The 19,144-nt window shown below is 46.3% G+C and overlaps 2 protein-coding genes across 5 annotated transcripts in view; one reads left to right on the plus strand and one right to left on the minus strand.

The window, feature by feature from the left end:
* Positions 1-14,490, minus strand: part of LOC134944887 (peroxisomal N(1)-acetyl-spermine/spermidine oxidase-like) — a 108,024-nt gene extending 93,534 nt beyond the window's left edge. For 2 of the 3 annotated variants that reach the window (XM_063933811.1, XM_063933809.1), the window contains exon 1: positions 14,425-14,490. The gene's annotated coding sequence lies outside the window, so the exon portion shown is untranslated. Of the gene's footprint in view, positions 1-14,335; positions 14,395-14,424 lie in introns of those variants that run through there. The other variant, XM_063933810.1, reaches the window with a different exon arrangement.
* CHPF (chondroitin polymerizing factor) overlaps positions 14,203-19,144 on the plus strand; it is a 63,932-nt gene continuing 58,990 nt past the window's right edge. The window contains exon 1 of one of the 2 annotated variants that reach the window (XM_063933808.1): positions 14,203-14,288. The gene's annotated coding sequence lies outside the window, so the exon portion shown is untranslated. Of the gene's footprint in view, positions 14,289-14,629; positions 14,731-19,144 lie in introns of those variants that run through there. The other variant, XM_063933807.1, reaches the window with a different exon arrangement.

The raw sequence follows: 19,144 nt of genomic DNA on the forward strand, positions 1-19,144 counted from the left end.
CGACTGGTACACCCACGGTGTCACTAGTGCGTCCACAGCTATCGCCTGAGGGTCCCTTGACCTGGCGCAATATTTTTTTAGCTTTTTGTTGAGGCGGGACGCCATCATGTCCACCTGTGGCAGTTCTCAGCGATTTACAATCTGTGTGAAGACTTCTTGATGAAGTCCCCACTCTCCCGGGTGGAGGTCGTGCCTGCTGAGGAAGTCTGCTTCCCAGTCGTCCACTCCCGGAATGAACACTGCTGCCAGTGCTAGCACGTGATTCTCCGCCCATCGAAGAATCTTTGTGGCTTCTGCCATTGCCATCCTGCTTCTTGTGCCGCCTTGGCGGTTTACATGGGACACCGCCGTGATGTTGTCTGACTGAATCAGTACTGGGTGGTTTTGAAGCAGGGGCTCTGCTTGACTCAGGGCGTTGTAAATGGCCCTTAGTTATATTTATATGTAGTGAAGTCTCCAGACTTGACCACTGTCCTTGGAAGTTTCTTCCCTGAGTGACTGCCCCCCATCCTCGGAGGCTTGCATCCGTGGTCACCAGGACCCAGTCCTGTATGCCGAACCTGCGGCCCTCGAGAAGATGAGCACTCTGCAGCCACCACAGCAGAGACACCCTGGCCCTTGGGGACAGGGTGATCAACCGATGCATCTGAAGATGCGATCCGGACCATTTGTCCAACAGATCCCACGGAAAGATCCTTGCATGGAACCTGCCGAAGGGAATTGCTTCGTAAGAAGCCACCATCTTTCCCAGGACTCGCGTGCAGTGATGCACCGATACCTGTTTTGGTTTCAGGAGGTCCCTGACCAGAGATGACAATTCCTGGGCCTTCTCCACCGGGAGAAACACCTTCTTCTGTTCTTGTCCAGAATCATGCCCAGGAAAAGCAGACGCGTCGCAGGAATCAGCTGCGACTTTGGGGTATTCAGAATCCAGCCGTGCTGTTGCAACACTTCCTGAGAGAGTGCTACGCTGACCAACAACTGCTCTCTGGACCTCGCATTTATGAGGAGATCGTCCAAGTACGGGATAATTATAACTCCCTTCTTCCGAAGGAGTACAGGTTGAGTATCCCATATCCAAATATTCCGAAATACGGAATATTCCGAAATACAGACTTTTTTTGAGTGAGAGTGAGATAGTGAAACCTTTGTTTTCTGATGGCTCAATGTACACAGACTTTGTTTAATACACACAGTTATTAATAATATTGTATTAAATGACCTTCAGGGTGTGTGTATAAGGTGTATATGAAACATAAATGAAATGTGTGAATGTACACACACTTTGTTTAATGCACAAAGTTATAAAAAATATTGGCTAAAATTACCTTCAGGCTGTGTGTATAAGGTGTATATGTAACATAAATGCATTCTGTGCTTAGACTTAGGTCCCATCACCATGATATCTCATTATGGTATGCAATTATTCCAAAATACGGAAAAATCCCATATCCAAAATACCTCTGGTCCCAAGCATTTTGGATAAGGGAGACTAAACCTGTATCATCATTTCGGCCATTACCTTGGTAAATATTCCCGGTGCCGTGCAGAGACCAAACGGCAACGTCTGGAATTGGTAATGACAGTCCTGTACCACAAACCTGAGGTAGTCCTGGTGAGGTGGGTAAATGGGGACATGCAAGTAAGCATCCTTGATGTCCCGCGACACCATAAAATCCCCCTCTTCCAGGCTTGCAATAACCGCCCTGAGCGATTCCATTTTGAACCTGAACTTCTTTATATAAGTGTTCATGGATTTTAAATTCAGAATGGGTCTAACCGAACCGTCCGGTTTCGGTACCACAAACATTGTGGAATAGTAACCCCTGCCCTGTTTAAGGAGGGGGACCTTGATTATCACCTGCTGGAGGTACAGCTTGTGAATTGCCGCCAGTACTACCTCCCTTTCCCTGGGAGCAGCTGGCAAGGCTGATTTGAGGTAACGGCGAGGGGGAGTCGCCTCGAACTCCAGCTTGTATCCCTGAGATACAATTAGTACAGCCCAGAGATCTACTTGTGAGCGAACCCACCGGTTGCTGAAGTTTCGGAGACGCGCCCCCACCGCACCTGGCTCCGCCTGTGGAGCCCCAACGTCATGCGTCGGACTTAGTGGAAGCAGGGGAGGATTTTTGTTCCTGGGAACTGGCTGCCTGGTGCAGCTTCTTTCCTCTACCCTTGCCTCTGGCCAGAAAGGATGCTCCTCTGACCCGCTTGCCTTTCTGAGGCCGAAAGGACTGCATTTGATAATACGGTGCTTTCTTAGGCTGTGAGGGAACCTGAGGTAAAAAAGTCGACTTCCCAGCAGTTGCTGTGGATACGAGGTCCGAGAGACCATCCCCAAACAATTCCTCACCCTTATAAGGCAAAACCTCCATGTGTTTTTTAGAATCAGCATCACCAGTCCACTGCCGAGTCCATAATACTCTCCTGGCAGAAATGGACATTGCATTAATTCTAGATGCCAGCAGGCAAATGTCCCTCTGTGCATCCCGCATATATAAGACGACGTCTTTTATATGTTCGATGGTTAGCAAAACAGTATCCCTGTCGAGGGAATCAATGTTGTCTGACAGGGTATCAGTCCATGCTGCTGCAGCACTACACATCCAGGCTGAAGCAATAGCAGGTCTCAGTAGAGTACCAGAGTGTGTATACACAGACTTCAGGATAGCTTCCTGCTTTCTATCCGCAGGATCCTTTAGGGCGGCCGTATCCTGAGACGGCAGTGCCACCCTTTTAGATAAGCGTGTTAGCGCCTTGTCCACCCTAGGGGATGTTTCCCAACGTAACCTATCCGTTGGCGGGAAAGGGTACGCCATCAGTAACCTCTTAGAAATCACTAGTTTCTTATCAGGGGAACTCCACGCTTCTTCACACAAATCATTTAATTCATCAGATGGGGGAAAAGTCACTGGCTGCTTTTTCTCCCCAAACATAATACCCCTTTTGGTGGTAACCGGGTTAATATCAGAAATGTGCAATACATCTTTCATTGCAGTAATCATGCATCGGATGGCTTTTGTAGACTGTACATTTGTCTCATTCTCATCTACACTGGAGTCAGACTCCGTGTCGACATCTGTGTCTACCATCAGAGCTAGCGGGCGTTTATGAGCCCCCGACGGCTTCTGAGTCGCCTGGGCAGGCGCGGGCTGAGACCCCGGCTGTCCCAAGGCTGCTGCGTCATCGAACCTTTTATGTAAGGAGTTGACAGTGTCGGTTAAGCCCTTCCACATATCCATCCAATCAGGTGTCGGCCCCGTCGGGGGCAACGCCACATTTATCTGCCCCTGCTCTGCCTCCACATAACCCTCCTCATCAAACATGTCGACACAGCCGTACCGACACACCGCGCACACACAGGGAATGCTCAGACTGAGGACAGGACCCCACAAAGTCCTTTGGGGAGACAGAGAGAGAGTATGCCAGCACACACCACAGCGCTATATAACACAGGGATTTACACTGCTAATAAGTGATTTTCCCAATAGCTGCTTGTCTGTATCGATTTGCACCTAAATTTATGTGCCCCCCCCTCTCTTTTTAACCCGTCTTGTACCTGGATACTGCAGGGGAGAGCCTGGGGAGCGTGCTTCCAGCGAAGCTGTGAAGGGAAAATGGCGCTGGTGTGCTGAGGAAGAAGGCCCCGCCCCCTCAGCGGCGGGCTTCTGTCCCGCTTTTTCTGTAACTTAATGGTGGGGTTTTTTACACATATACAGTTAACTGGCTGTATTATGTGTATTCTTTTGCCAAAAGGTATTAAAATTGCTGCCCAGGGCGCCCCCCCCCCCCCCCCCCCCCCCTCAGCGCCCTGCACCCTACAGTGACCGGAGTGTGTGGTGTGCTGTGGGAGCAATGGCGCACAGCTGCAGTGCTGTGCGCTACCTTAATGAAGACAGGAGTCTTCTGCCGCCGATTTCATCGTTCCTCTTTTGTCTTCTGGCTCTGCAAGGGGGACGGCGGCGCGGCTCCGGGAACGGACGATCGAGGTCAGGCCCTGTGTTCGAACCCTCTGGAGCTAATGGTGTCCAGTAGCCTAAGAAGCACAAGCTAGCTGCACGCAGGTAGGTTTGCTTCTCTCCCCTCAGTCCCACGTAGCAGTGAGTCTGTTGCCAGCAGATCTCACTGAAAATAAAAAACCTAACAAATACTTTCTTTTCTAGCAAGCTCAGGAGAGCCCGCTAGGAGCACCCAGCTCTGGCCGGGCACAGATTCTAACTGAGGTCTGGAGGAGGGGCATAGAGGGAGGAGCCAGTGCACACCAGATAGTACCTAATCTTTCTTTTAGAGTGCCCAGTCTCCTGCAGAGCCCGTCTATTCCCCATGGTCCTTACGGAGTTCCCAGCATCCACTAGGACGTCAGAGAAATTAGTGATGCACAGATATGTCCACTGACAGCTAGCCTCCCTGCGCGTTAAACAGCCCTTCTAGCCACACCATGCCGTGGTGTAACTCGGTAGCACTGAGCGTCTTTACGTGGGACTTTTTCCATTAAAATGCATCTTATTCACAAAACAATGCGAATAGGATGCACAGGCAGATTATGCTGATTCAAATGATATGCGGCATGCCTATATTCTGTGTGCGACAGCGCCTGTATCTGTATATAATATGCTACACTACAGTGTTTTTCTAGAAAGCATTTCATATGGAGATACAGCCATGAGCGCACAAAGAATATAGGCATGCCGCATATCATTTTAAGCAGCAGAGTCCTGTGCATCGTAAACCGCTTTCAGATCACAAATGCCGGATCCCACCCGGGAAGAGAAATGTGTCCTTACCGGGTGGGATCCGACATTTGCTCTGCTTTGCTGGCTTTCTGACCCGGCAGTATACCGGGTCGGTTGCCATAGCAGCGGGGGGGGGGGGCAGCAGAGGCGGGGTGGAGGCGGCGCTGGGAGATGAGCTTATCTCCTGCGGCGCCTCTCCCTATGCTGTGAATGGGAGCCGTGTCACATCAAGTTGCACTCGACCTGTCAGCTCACTTGTGCAAGGCATCTCCCACTGTGTGGCGTACTGAGGCAATATGTATGAGAACACATCTGTATGCATTATCCTTAATCAGAAACATTTTCTTATATGTAGCAATAGAGAATGAGCCTATTATATTCAACGTGAGAAAGACGAGTTCAACTCCTGCTTAATGTGACTTGAGTAAATACCAAGAAGAAAGGAAGGTGTAAAATATGTGTAGTTCCACAGGGAAGATAAGAACACAAACTTGAACCAGGCGCTGATAATTTAACACCAACGAATCTTAGTAATCACTTACCCAAAATGCAAATATAGATTCAATTTTTATTTTTATAAGCTGCAGGAGAGTCCTTGACTTGGGGTCAACAAGCCAAAAAATATACACTGGGATTCCCAAGTGCAAATATCCAAAGAACTTTAACAAATACCCTCTTGCGCTGTAATATAGATATGATATGGCTGAGAAATGCAATAAATCCAACTTTATATTTTTATATTTATAAAATTTATTTATATAGAAGAAAGAATTACTTCTCAAATGAAAAACAAGACCGGTCTTAATATAAAAAAATAAGAATTTACTTACCGATAATTCTATTTCTCGGAGTCCGTAGTGGATGCTGGGGTTCCTGAAAGGACCATGGGGAATAGCGGCTCCGCAGGAGACAGGGCACAAAAAGTAAAGCTTTTCCAGATCAGGTGGTGTGCACTGGCTCCTCCCCCTATGACCCTCCTCCAGACTCCAGTTAGGTACTGTGCCCGGACGAGCGTACACAATAAGGGAGGATTTTGAATCCCGGGTAAGACTCATACCAGTCACACCAATCACACCGTACAACTTGTGATCTAAACCCAGTTAACAGTATGATAACAGAGGAGCCTCTGAAAGATGGCTCCCTAAACAATAACCCGAATTAGTTAACAATAACTATGTACAAGTATTGCAGATAATCCGCACTGGGGATGGGCGCCCAGCATCCACTACGGACTCCGAGAAATAGAATTATCGGTAAGTAAATTCTTATTTTCTCTATCGTCCTAGTGGATGCTGGGGTTCCTGAAAGGACCATGGGGATTATACCAAAGCTCCCAAACGGGCGGGAGAGTGCGGATGACTCTGCAGCACCGAATGAGAGAACTCCAGGTCCTCTTTTGCCAGGGTATCAAATTTGTAGAATTTTACAAACGTGTTCTCCCCTGACCACGTAGCTGCTCGGCAGAGTTGTAATGCCGAGACCCCTCGGGCAGCCGCCCAAGATGAGCCCACCTTCCTTGTGGAATGGGCCTTAACAGATTTAGGCTGTGGCAGGCCTGCCACAGAATGTGCAAGTTGAATTGTGTTACAAATCCAACGAGCAATCGACTGCTTAGAAGCAGGCGCACCCAACTTGTTGGGTGCATACAGTATAAACAGCGAGTCAGATTTTCTGACTCCAGCCGTCCTTGAAATGTATATTTTTAAAGCTCTGACAACGTCCAACAACTTGGAGTCCTCCAAGTCGCTTGTAGCCGCAGGCACTACAATAGGCTGGTTCAGGTGAAACGCTGATACCACCTTAGGGAGAAAATGCGGACGCGTCCGCAGCTCTGCCCTATCCGAATGGAAAATTAAATAAGGGCTTTTATAAGATAAAGCCGCCAGTTCAGATACTCTCCTGGCGGAAGCCAGGGCCAGTAACATAGTCACTTTCCATGTGAGATATTTCAAATCCACATTTTTTAGTGGTTCAAACCAATGGGATTTGAGGAAATCTAAAACTACATTTAGATCCCACGGTGCCACCGGAGGCACCACAGGAGGCTGTATATGCAGTACTCCTTTGACAAAAGTCTGGACCTCAGGGACTGAGGCCAATTCTTTTTGGAAGAATATTGACAGGGCCGAAATTTGAACCTTAATAGATCCCAATTTGAGACCCATAGACAATCCTGATTGCAGGAAATGTAGGAAACGACCCAGTTGAAATTCCTCCGTCGGAGCACTCCGATCCTCGCACCACGCAACATATTTCCGCCAAATGCGGTGATAATGCTTCGCGGTGACTTCCTTTCTTGCCTTAATCAAGGTAGGAATGACTTCTTCTGGAATGCCTTTTCCTTTTAGGATCTGGCGTTCAACCGCCATGCCGTCAAACGCAGCCGCGGTAAGTCTTGAAAGAGGCAGGGACCCTGTTGAAGCAGGTCCCTTCTCAGAGGTAGAGGCCACGGATCGTCCGTGACCATCTCTTGAAGTTCCGGGTACCAAGACCTTCTTGGCCAATCCGGAGCCACTAGTATCGTTCTTACTCCGCTTTGCCGTATGATTCTCAATACCTTTGGTATGAGAGGCAGAGGAGGAAACACATACACCGACTGGTACACCCAAGGTGTTACCAGCGCGTCCACAGCTATTGCCTGCGGATCTCTTGACCTGGCGCAATACCTGTCCAGTTTTTTGTTGAGGCGAGACGCCATCATGTCCACCATTGGTATTTCCCAACGGTTTATTAGCATGTGGAAAACTTCTGGATGAAGTCCCCACTCTCCCGGGTGAAGATCGTGTCTGCTGAGGAAGTCTGCTTCCCAGTTGTCCACGCCCGGGATGAACACTGCTGACAGTGCTATCACGTGATTCTCCGCCCAGCGAAGGATCCTGGCAGCTTCTGCCATTGCACTCCTGCTTCTTGTGCCGCCCTGTCTGTTTACATGGGCGACTGCCGTGATGTTGTCCGACTGGATCAACACCGGTCTTCCTTGAAGCAGAGGTTCCGCCTGGCTTAGAGCATTGTAGATTGCTCTTAGTTCCAGAATGTTTATGTGAAGAGACTTTTCCAGGCTCGACCACACTCCCTGGAAGTTTCTTCCTTGTGTGACTGCTCCCCAGCCTCTCAGGCTGGCGTCCGTGGTCACCAGGATCCAATCCTGTATGCCGAATCTGCGGCCCTCCAATAGATGAGCCCTCTGCAACCACCACAGAAGAGATACCCTTGTCCTTGGAGACAGGGTTATCCGCAGGTGCATCTGAAGATGCGACCCTGACCATTTGTCCAACAGATCACTTTGGAAAATTCTTGCATGGAATCTGCCGAATGGAATTTGCTTCGTAAGAAGCCACCATTTTTCCCAGGACTCTTGTGCATTGATGTACAGACACCTTTCCTGGTTTTAGGAGGTTCCTGACCAGGTCGGATAACTCCTTGGCTTTTTCCTCGGGAAGAAAAACCTTTTTCTGAACCGTGTCCAGAATCATCCCTAGGAACAGCAGACGAGTTGTCGGCATTAATTGGGATTTTGGAATATTCAGAATCCATCCGTGCTGCTTTAGCACCTCTTGAGATAGTGCTAATCCCATCTCTAGCTGTTCTCTGGACCTTGCCCTTATTAGGAGATCGTCCAAGTATGGGATAATTAATACGCCTTTTCTTCGAAGAAGAATCATCATCTCGGCCATTACCTTTGTAAAGACCCGAGGTGCCGTGGACAAACCAAACGGCAGCGTCTGAAACTGATAGTGACAGTTTTGTACAACGAACCTGAGGTACCCCTGGTGTGAGGGGTAAATCGGAACGTGGAGATACGCATCCTTGATGTCCAAGGATACCATAAAGTCCCCTTCTTCCAGGTTCGCTATCACTGCTCTGAGTGACTCCATCTTGAACTTGAACTTCTTTATGTACAGGTTCAAGGACTTCAGATTTAGAATAGGCCTTACCGAGCCATCCGGCTTCGGTACCACAAATAGAGTGGAATAATACCCCTTCCCTTGTTGTAGAAGAGGTACCTTGACTATCACCTGCTGAGAGTACAGCTTGTGAATGGCTTCCAAAACCGTCTCCCTTTCGGAGGGGGACGTTGGTAAAGCAGACTTCAGGAAACGGCGAGGTGGATCTGTCTCTAATTCCAACCTGTACCCCTGAGATATTATCTGCAGGATCCAGGGATCTACCTGCGAGTGAGCCCACTGCGCGCTGTAATTTTTGAGACGACCGCCCACCGTCCCCGAGTCCGCTTGAGAAGCCCCAGCGTCATGCTGAGGCTTTTGTAGAAGCCGGGGAGGGCTTCTGTTCCTGGGAAGGAGCTGCCTGTTGCTGTCTCTTCCCTCGACCTCTGCCTCGTGGCAGATATGAATAGCCCTTTGCTCTCTTATTTTTAAAGGAACGAAAGGGCTGCGGTTGAAAAGTCGGTGCCTTTTTCTGTTGGGGAGTGACTTGAGGTAGAAAGGTGGATTTCCCGGCTGTAGCCGTGGCCACCAAATCTGATAGACCGACTCCAAATAACTCCTCCCCTTTATACGGCAAAACTTCCATATGCCGTTTTGAATCCGCATCGCCTGTCCACTGTCGCGTCCATAAAGCTCTTCTGGCCGAAATGGACATAGCACTTACCCGTGATGCCAGTGTGCAGATATCCCTCTGTGCATCACGCATATAAAGAAATGCATCCTTTATTTGTTCTAACGACAGTAAAATATTGTCCCTGTCCAGGGTATCAATATTTTCAATCAGGGACTCTGACCAAACTACCCCAGCACTGCACATCCAGGCAGTCGCTATAGCTGGTCGTAGTATAACACCTGTATGTGTGTATATACTTTTTTGGATATTTTCCATCCTCCTATCTGATGGATCTTTAAGTGCGGCCGTCTCAGGAGAGGGTAACGCCACTTGTTTAGATAAGCGTGTTAGCGCCTTGTCCACCCTAGGAGGTGTTTCCCAGCGCTCCCTAACCTCTGGCGGGAAAGGGTATAATGCCAATAATTTCTTTGAAATTATCAGCTTTTTATCAGGGGCAACCCACGCTTCATCACACACGTCATTTAATTCTTCTGATTCAGGAAAAACTATAGGTAGTTTTTTCACACCCCACATAATACCCTGTTTAGTGGTACCTGTAGTATCAGCTAAATGTAACGCCTCCTTCATTGCCAAAATCATATAACGTGTGGCCCTACTGGAAAATACGGTTGATTCGTCACCGTCACCACTGGAATCAGTGCCTGTGTCTGGGTCTGTGTCGACCGACTGAGGCAAAGGGCGTTTCACAGCCCCTGACGGTGTTTGAGGCGCCTGGACAGGCACTAATTGATTGTCCGGCCGCCTCATGTCGTCAAACGACTGCTTAAGCGAGTTGACGCTATCCCGTAATTCCACAAATAAAGGCATCCATTCTGGTGTCGACCCCCTAGGAGGTGACATCCCCATATTTGGCAATTGCTCCGCCTCCACACCAATATCGTCCTCATACATGTCGACACACACGTACCGACACACAGCAGACACACAGGGAATGCTCTACACGAAGACAGGACCCACTAGCCCTTTGGGGAGACAGAGGGAGAGTCTGCCAGCACACACCAAAAAAGCGCTATATATGACAGGGATAGCCTTATAATAAGTGCTCCCTTATAGCTGCTTTATATATATCAAAATATTGCCATTAAATTTGCCCCCCCTCTCTGTTTTACCCTGTTTCTGTAGTGCAGTGCAGGGGAGAGACCTGGGAGCCGTCCTGACCAGCGGAGCTGTGAGAGGAAATGGCGCCGTGTGCTGAGGAGATAGGCCCCGCCCCTTTTCCGGCGGGCTCGTCTCCCGCTATTTTGTGAATCCAGGCAGGGGTTAAATATCTCCATATAGCCTCTGGGGGCTATATGTGAGGTATTTTTAGCCTTTTAATAGGTTTTCATTTGCCTCCCAGGGCGCCCCCCCCCAGCGCCCTGCACCCTCAGTGACTGCGTGTGAAGTGTGCTGAGAGGAAAATGGCGCACAGCTGCAGTGCTGTGCGCTACCTTTAGAAGACTGCAGGAGTCTTCAGCCGCCGATTCTGGACCTCTTCTTACTTCAGCATCTGCAAGGGGGCCGGCGGCGCGGCTCCGGTGACCATCCAGGCTGTACCTGTGATCGTCCCTCTGGAGCTGATGTCCAGTAGCCAAGAAGCCAATCCATCCTGCACGCAGGTGAGTTCACTTCTTCTCCCCTCTGTCCCTCGTTGCAGTGATCCTGTTGCCAGCAGGAATCACTGTAAAATAAAAAACCTAAGCTAAACTTTCTCTAAGCAGCTCTTTATGAGAGCCACCTAGAATTGCACCCTTCTCGGCCGGGCACAAAAATCTAACTGGAGTCTGGAGGAGGGTCATAGGGGGAGGAGCCAGTGCACACCACCTGATCTGGAAAAGCTTTACTTTTTGTGCCCTGTCTCCTGCGGAGCCGCTATTCCCCATGGTCCTTTCAGGAACCCCAGCATCCACTAGGACGATAGAGAAATATTATGCAATACTAAAAATGTATAATATAAGGAGGTGGATCTAAGCGAATTCTGTGCACAGAAATATATAATCGTATATGTAGATATAGCTGTCCATAAGTTCAAATCAATTGATAAAATCAATAGCAGCTGCTGATAGAACCCGTGTAGCAAAATAAGTATCCATATACAGTCACGTTGTATCACAATTTCTTATTATGTTGCCACCTAGTATAAATGCTAAGGTGAGTGTAGACTGCTCCACACTGGAGCCTTATGTGTGGCTTCCGCCAACGGTGTCAGCACGGGGGAGTTCCAATAGAAGACGAGGTGGTCTCTGGCTGCGGGAAGCGGCACCTGAGCTGGCGCCTGCTGTAAACGATGTTGCCCGACTTCTAGGCTCTGTGAGTCCACACCTCTCCGTGCCGCATGCAGGCACTAATGCGCGGTCTCTCTCCTCCCAGTTTTGGTCAAGCTGATGGTGATGGCAAATAGCTGCAGCAGAATACGGGTCCAATATCAATGCAGGTATTGCAGGTATCCAGTGTGGAGCAGTCTACACTCACCTTAGCATTTATACTAGGTGGCAACATAATAAGGAATTGTGATACAACGTGACTTTATATGGATACTTATTTTGCTACACGGGTTCTATCAGCAGCTGCTATTGATTTTATCAATTGAATTGAACTTATGGACTGAGCTATATCTACATATACGATTATATATTTCTGTGCACAGAATTCGCTTAGATCCACCTCCTTATATTATACATTTTTAGTATTGCATAATATTTTTTATATTAAGACCGGTCTTGTTTTTCATTTGAGAAGTAATTCTTTCTTCTATATAAATAAATTTTATAAATATAAAAATATAAAGTTGGATTTATTGCATTTCTCAGCCATATCATATCTATATCACAGCGCAAGAGGGTATTTGTTAAAGTTCCACAGAGAAGATAGTCAGTCTTAAAACTTTCATAGTTAATATATACTACTTCTGTGAATACTCTTTGTGGTGCTAAAAAACAAATGTGACTCAGATCATGTTACTTTGTTGGGGCCTCTAGATATTGCTTTCTTCCCCAAGAGTAATTACTCAACCCCCTTAAAGCTGCAGTCCCGCAATTGTTAAATATTACTTTACTTGGAACAGCCTCAGAAACCCAGGGGCTGTTGCATCAGCCATTTTTCCCAGGGCCCTGAGGTTTTTCTCACATTCCCAAACGCAAACAATGGAGTTATGAGCAGGAAGATCAATCAGAAACCAAAATCACAGAGATTGCAGTTTAGGGAGGAGAAAGAACATATGGTAACAATTAGGTGGTAATGCAGCTTTAAGGCCTGATTTTCAGTTGCACCAAATTCTTAATATGGCTGCATCTCATGATTTTAAACAAACTGTGTATGTCTTGCAGCCTAAACACGCAACTTAGAGCATCTACGAGCAATTCTAAGTCAGATACATCTTAGTTGCACCTCATCGATGGTTGAATGAGAGTTGCTGTTTAGCAATTGGGAATGCTCACATAGGAATCGTATCCTGCGGATGTGTAGACAGAGTTACAACCTATTCTGAATTTACCGCTTGCAGATATCACGCTATTTTCAGTACCATTCGTAGGTGTAAGGGTCATTATTAGTGATGATGGCTGCTCTTGCCCTGGGAAGGTTGGGGACAGTCACATAGATGCATCCAATTGGAATAGGGATGGATGGTTGCATAGAACCTCTGACCGCTAAAATCAACTACAACAAAATGACATGCGACTCGGAATCAGGGCCCTTAATGAACATGAATTGTGTGACTATAGTGGGTGGTGGTTCCACACCAATATTCCCATGTCAGACATAATGCTTTTTGACTAATCTATGATCAGATATTTTTTTGTGTATTAATATTGTTCGATAAAAAAACTTGCTTTTATATTGGTTTGCAGTTGCGCAATAATTGGGAATTTTGGAAACTCTGAAAAGTGGAATAGGTCATGTTGGGAGATATGCTTTAATACTTGGTACACTACAATGTGTTCAATGTACATAATGTTATGCAGGTAGTCAGTGAATGGAGATGTCATGAATATATAGTGAGATTGACCCCAGCACAATCAAATTTAAAAAAGTTCATGTTCTTTTACTATGCAAGATTACAATAAAAAGTTTCTGAAGTATGGAACATTTCATTGCACTACTGATTACACATTATTGCACCTGGTTAATATTTTATATTTTGTCCATTCATCAGCACTTATTACTGGCATGAGATAAGTTACTGGCCTGAGATAAGATGCAGGTTTATGACATTTCCCATGAAGTACACAGTAAATGGCATCAGTTTCTTATTTACATTGCTTGTACACCTGTCATTTTGGGCCATTTCATAGTGTGAAAATGTTCTGTACAATTTTCACTAAAATAATTGTACTGCATTTATTAATTGTAATAATAATTTATATAGAGATTTGCTCTAAAAGGTCTCGTACACGAATCGAAAACATAACAGAGCTTTCATTTTACAGAAACCATTTAGGCTTGATGTGCACTGTCATTAAAATCGTTCATAATCAGTTATTAAAGTATTACACCAGGTTTAGGCAATTCTTTATCCAGATGTGGATTAATTACAAATCCCAATGTGGCCTTTGGCATAGCTACATAGTGTAACAAAGGATGTCAGGAATTGCTGAGACTTGTAGTTCCCCACTGATAGCTACAGGTTGCCTTTTAAGGACAGCAATACTTAAGCATAGATGATTATACCATCTGTGCGCAAGTATGATCAGCCTTAAAACCTGGACTATTTGGTGATCCTTGAGGAGTGAGTTTGGGAATCTCCTACAGCACACTGCCAATCTGGAGTTTGTAGTGGGGGGGGGCTGCTCAAATGTCACCAGGGAGGGAGAGATTACAGTCTCCCCTATGGACCTGCCCGTTCCGGTTTTTACACCATACAGTAATCTCTCCATCTCCGTGTAACCGGTGAAAAGCTCCAGAGTGACAGACTGATTGCTACAGGCAGTAGGCCGACTCCGGCGTTCCGGTTATTTTTAACCCAATCCCGTTTTTAATTGCTGTATGTAAATATTTAGCGTGAGTTGCCAGTCTCTAATGAAATTATCTCAAATGTATTACATTACTTTTCCAAAACAGCTAGCGTGACTCCCATCAGCATGTATATATGTATTACTGTCTGTCCTGCACAATCTAATATATATAACATACTAACACAGTGTCAACGCCGGTGCCGCAGCTCCCCGCCCCCGGGATACAGCGCGCGGAGCATGCCGGGATATGTAGTCTCAATAGGCACAAGAAGTTTCGGCGATTTATGGGACTTGTAGTTTTTTGTGCAAATCAAGTATACGTAAAGGTAGTGGGAGCCAGAAGGCAACTATATAAATATAATATGTGGGGGCAATAGTCTTAGACCAGGGGCACATTAAATAAACAAATGGTAAGGTAGTTCTCCTTGCATCGGACATATCCTAGACATTTACAGCATGTGAGATGGAGCCCTCTCTTAAACGTACCGGTAATTTCTATAAATTCTATAATACTGTATTTAGTATAAGCCTTTGATCACAGGTCAGGGTGTTTATTGATCCTAGTCTTGGCCAGACAACATGGCAGTAAGTGTGTTTAGATATCCAGCAGGGAGCCTCTCAGCTCTTCAAGTAGTACATAGCACACAGAGATAAGGGAGCTAGACAAAGGGATGATTCTGATGTTAAACATCTTAATAGAAATCTGTGGAGATCTTTATCTCCATATCTTACAATTGGCAGAGCCCTCGTGTCCCATCTTGGGCAGTCCAGTCCCCTTAATGTTCTAAAGAACACACCTCTCCTCTTCTGCTCTAAAAATCATTTATCCGTACCTGGACCCCCTGGGGAAATGTGAATGCAGCCACCATACATATGGGATCAATGCGGGATGCACCATTCATGTTCTTCAAACTGCAGTCTGTGACTGGCTTTGTGTAGACAGCACGAGTGGCACCACATAGGGCTGAAAGGACGATGCCTGACAGGGCTGACTCAGTAGCTCATCACTCTGTAATCTTAAGGTGTGTACACACGGTGAGATAAATCTGTAAGATTTTGACTATATAGTCAAAATCTTATAAACAGTTAGTGCATATCTCAAGGTGTTAGGCAGCTTGCGATACAGATTCGATCCCGATGCACGCTCCCGTGGGGTCGGTATCGTAAGGCTAGCTGGTTCCGGTATGAATGGTCGACCATGTTATGGTCGACAGTCATTAGGTCGACCACTATTGGTCGACATGGACACATGGTCGACACATGAAAAGGTCGACATGGGTTTTTTAAACCTTTTTTTTTTTTGTGTCGTTTTTTGCATAAAGTGACTGGGAACCCCAATTAGTGCACCGCGTCCCCTCGCATGGCTCGCTTCGCTCGCCATGCTTCGGGCATGGTGCCTTCGCTCCGCTACCGCTTCGCTCGGCACAGATTACCGTTCCAATCGTAGTCCACGTGGATCGTAAAGTATGGAAAAGTTCCCCAAAAGAAAAAAAAAGAAAAAAAACTCATGTCGACCTTTTCATGTGTCGATCTTTCATGTGTCGACCATGTGTCCATGTCGACCATGTCAATGTCGACCAAAAGTGGTCGACCTAATGACTGTCGACCATAACATGTTCGACCATGTGAACGGATACCAGGCTAGATAGACTGTGCAGGCAAGTCAATCTTGACTATATAGTGTACAATCTAGTACAAAGTATAGTCAAAACTAGCACTTAGTAAAAATCGTACATAGACAAAATCTCAAGCACAGATAGTCAAAATCTGTACTATCTGGGCTCTGGGGGAGTACAAGGGAAATCGCATAGTCAAAATCGAACATAGCAGGGATCTCACCATGTGTACACACCTTTACACAAAGACTACTCTAATCTAATATACAGAGACAATGGCATTATGGAGCATATGTATCAAAGCTTGCCTAGAGATAAAGTGGACAGAGATAAAGCACCAACCAATCAGCTCTTCTGACAGTTTACAGCAGGCTTTTTCAACCAGTGTGGCATGGCACACTAGTGTGCCGCGACCAGTTGCAAGGTGTGCCGCGGAGCCAGAGCAGCTTCCTGCACCTTCAGAGTGAACTGTTGGCCCCGGCTCTTCTTAGAGGATCAGTCGTGTCCCGGCCGTGACGTATGCCTTGAAGACGTGGCGGTGTGATATCATAGGTCACGGCCGCCGCGTCTCACCATACAGCCAGACCGCCCGCCTGCATACACATCTTCCAGTTCCCGCCTGCATACAAAGGTTTCCTTGCCCACATCCACACCTGGCCGACCGCCCGCTGCTCAGTATTCGCAGCAATCCACTATGAACAACCCCCGCCACTGAGGACTGAGGGACAGGGAGTAGGACAGCTGACCAGTAGGGGTTAATATCTGGGGGGGGGGGGGGGTGTTCTCCTGTGGGGAGCAATATGATTTATGTGGGGAGAATAAGGATTTATGGGGGGGAACAATGTGAATAATTCATGTGGGGAGCAATAGGATTTATGTGGTGAGCAATGTGATTGTTTTTCATGTGTAGGCCAATGTATGTGTGGATTTTTTTTTTACTATGAGGGCCAATGTGTGGTTTTTTTTTTCTGTGGGTAACTGATGGTGTGCCTTGGCAATTTTAAAATATTGTTCGGTGTGCCGCGAGTAAAAAAAGGGTTGAAAATCACTGGTTTACAGGCTAATGCCCTTATTTATCAATGAGTGATACATTTCACTGTGAGTGATAAATTGCACCAGCCAATCAGCTCCTACCTGCCATGTTACAGACTGGTCTATTCATGAAGCAGTAAAAAGTGTGGAGAAGTGAGTCAGTGGAGTAGTTGCCCATGGCAACCAATCAGCATTGAAGTAACATTTATCATTTGCATGCTATACAATTGTACGGAGCAGCTGATTGGTTGCCATGGATAACTACTCCACAGGCTCACTTCACTCTTTTCACTGCTTCATGAATAGACCCCTTAGTTTGAAAAATGACAGGAGCGGATTGGCTGTTGCAATTTATCACTCACAGTGGAATGTATCAATCATTGATAAATAAGGGCATATGTTTGAGAAATGACAGGAGATGATTGGTTGGTACTTTATCGCTCTTCAATTGGTACATATGCCGGAGAGGACAGACCGTTATCATATCAGTTAGCATGTCCTGCTGGCCTGTCCTGTTTTATCTCCTTCTTCTCCAGGAGAGTTATTACCCCTGTATCACAGGAGAGTGTTTACTGGCATCAAGGCGACACAATGAATCTCCAATTAGCACATATATTGTTTTCCAAGGCAGTCATAGTATTACTGTTTGTCACTTTTTTTTATATTAACAATAGGCTTTGAATGATGTGAACAATGTCACTGGAACACAATAAGATACAGATCACAGTGCTAGAAAGTGATAGGCAGGGACCCTGTCTCTCTCCTCAGGAGTCACAGGCTAGAGTAATTAGCCAGACTTACATGATCAACTTTGCATTTGATAAATCACATTATACTAATAATCCATTCACATAGGGGCAGATGTATAAACCTGGAGAAGGCATAAAGAAGTGATAAACCAGTGATAAGTGCAAGGTGATAAACGCACCAGCCAGTCAGCTCCTGTCAATTTGCATATTGGAGTTGATTTGCTGGTAAGTTTATTACCTTGCACTTATCACTGGTTTATCACTTCCTTATGCATTCTCCAGGTTAATACATCTGCCCCATAGTTCTAGTTACATGCACAGGCGGAGAGAGGCACAGACATGCACTTGTCACGTATCAGCTGCTTATTTGTGGCTGAGCGGCATTACAAGGAATAATAAATAACAGTAACGTGCCCAATGCTATAGTAAGGACCGTTATCTCTAGGGTCACACTACATATAAGCTGATACAAGGTGAGACAGAGCTGCAGCCACATACAGTGCGACTCGAGACCAGCACCCAGTGGTAGGGGCCCATGTTAGTGGTGTGGCCAGTCTGCAGACGGGGTGTGGGCTGCCACCTCATCGGTTTGACTCAGCGCCGGCCCTAGGCATAGGCAAACTAGGCAAATGCCTAGGGGCACCAGCAGCTTCTGCTGATTAAAATGATATGCTGCATGCCTATATTCTGTGTGTAGCATTTCGTATGCAGATACAGCCACAGTCGCACACAGAATATAAGCATGCCGCATATCATTTTAAACAGCAGAAGTTGCTTGTGTATCCTAGGCACATAGCAATGCAAATAAGATGCATTTTCATTAAAAAAAAGGCACTCAACGTTATCAGAGCTGCCAGCTGACCCACGCCAGGCATCTCCTGCTGCATGGTGTATTGAGGCAAGATTTATGAGGACACATCTGTATCCAAGCAGAGGCAGAGGTCACAGTGTAAACGGCCGTGTGAGTACTGTGTGTGAGTGGGTTGGTTGTGCAATAGTATTCGGCATATGTGTAAGGAGCACTATGTGTGTGATTATGTGTATAAGAGCATTAATGATGTGCAGTATATGTGTAAGGGCATTATGTGTGTCATTATATGTATAAGGGCACTAATAATTGCGGCATATGTGTAAGGGACATTATGTGTATAAGGGCATTAATAAAGGTTGGCATAATGTGTAAGGTGCATTATGTTTATAAGGACATTAATAATGTGTGTTATGTGTAAGGGTCATTACTGTGTGGTATTATGTGTATAAAGGCATACTAATGTGTGGCATTATGTGTATAAGGTGCTCTACTGTGTGGTGTTATGTATAGAAAGGGCACCACTGTGTGGTGTAATGTAAATAAAGAGCAATACAGTGTGATAATAAAGTTGTAGTACTGTGTAGCGTAATTTCAATTAGGGGTACTATTGCGTGGCCATGCCCCTTGCCAGCAAAAACACACCCCTTTTTGGACGCACTGTTCCTATTTAAAATCTAGGTAGTAGGAACACCAA

Source organism: Pseudophryne corroboree, chromosome 7 (genome assembly GCF_028390025.1).
Source record: "Pseudophryne corroboree isolate aPseCor3 chromosome 7, aPseCor3.hap2, whole genome shotgun sequence".
NCBI classification, from domain to species: Eukaryota; Metazoa; Chordata; class Amphibia; order Anura; family Myobatrachidae; genus Pseudophryne; species Pseudophryne corroboree.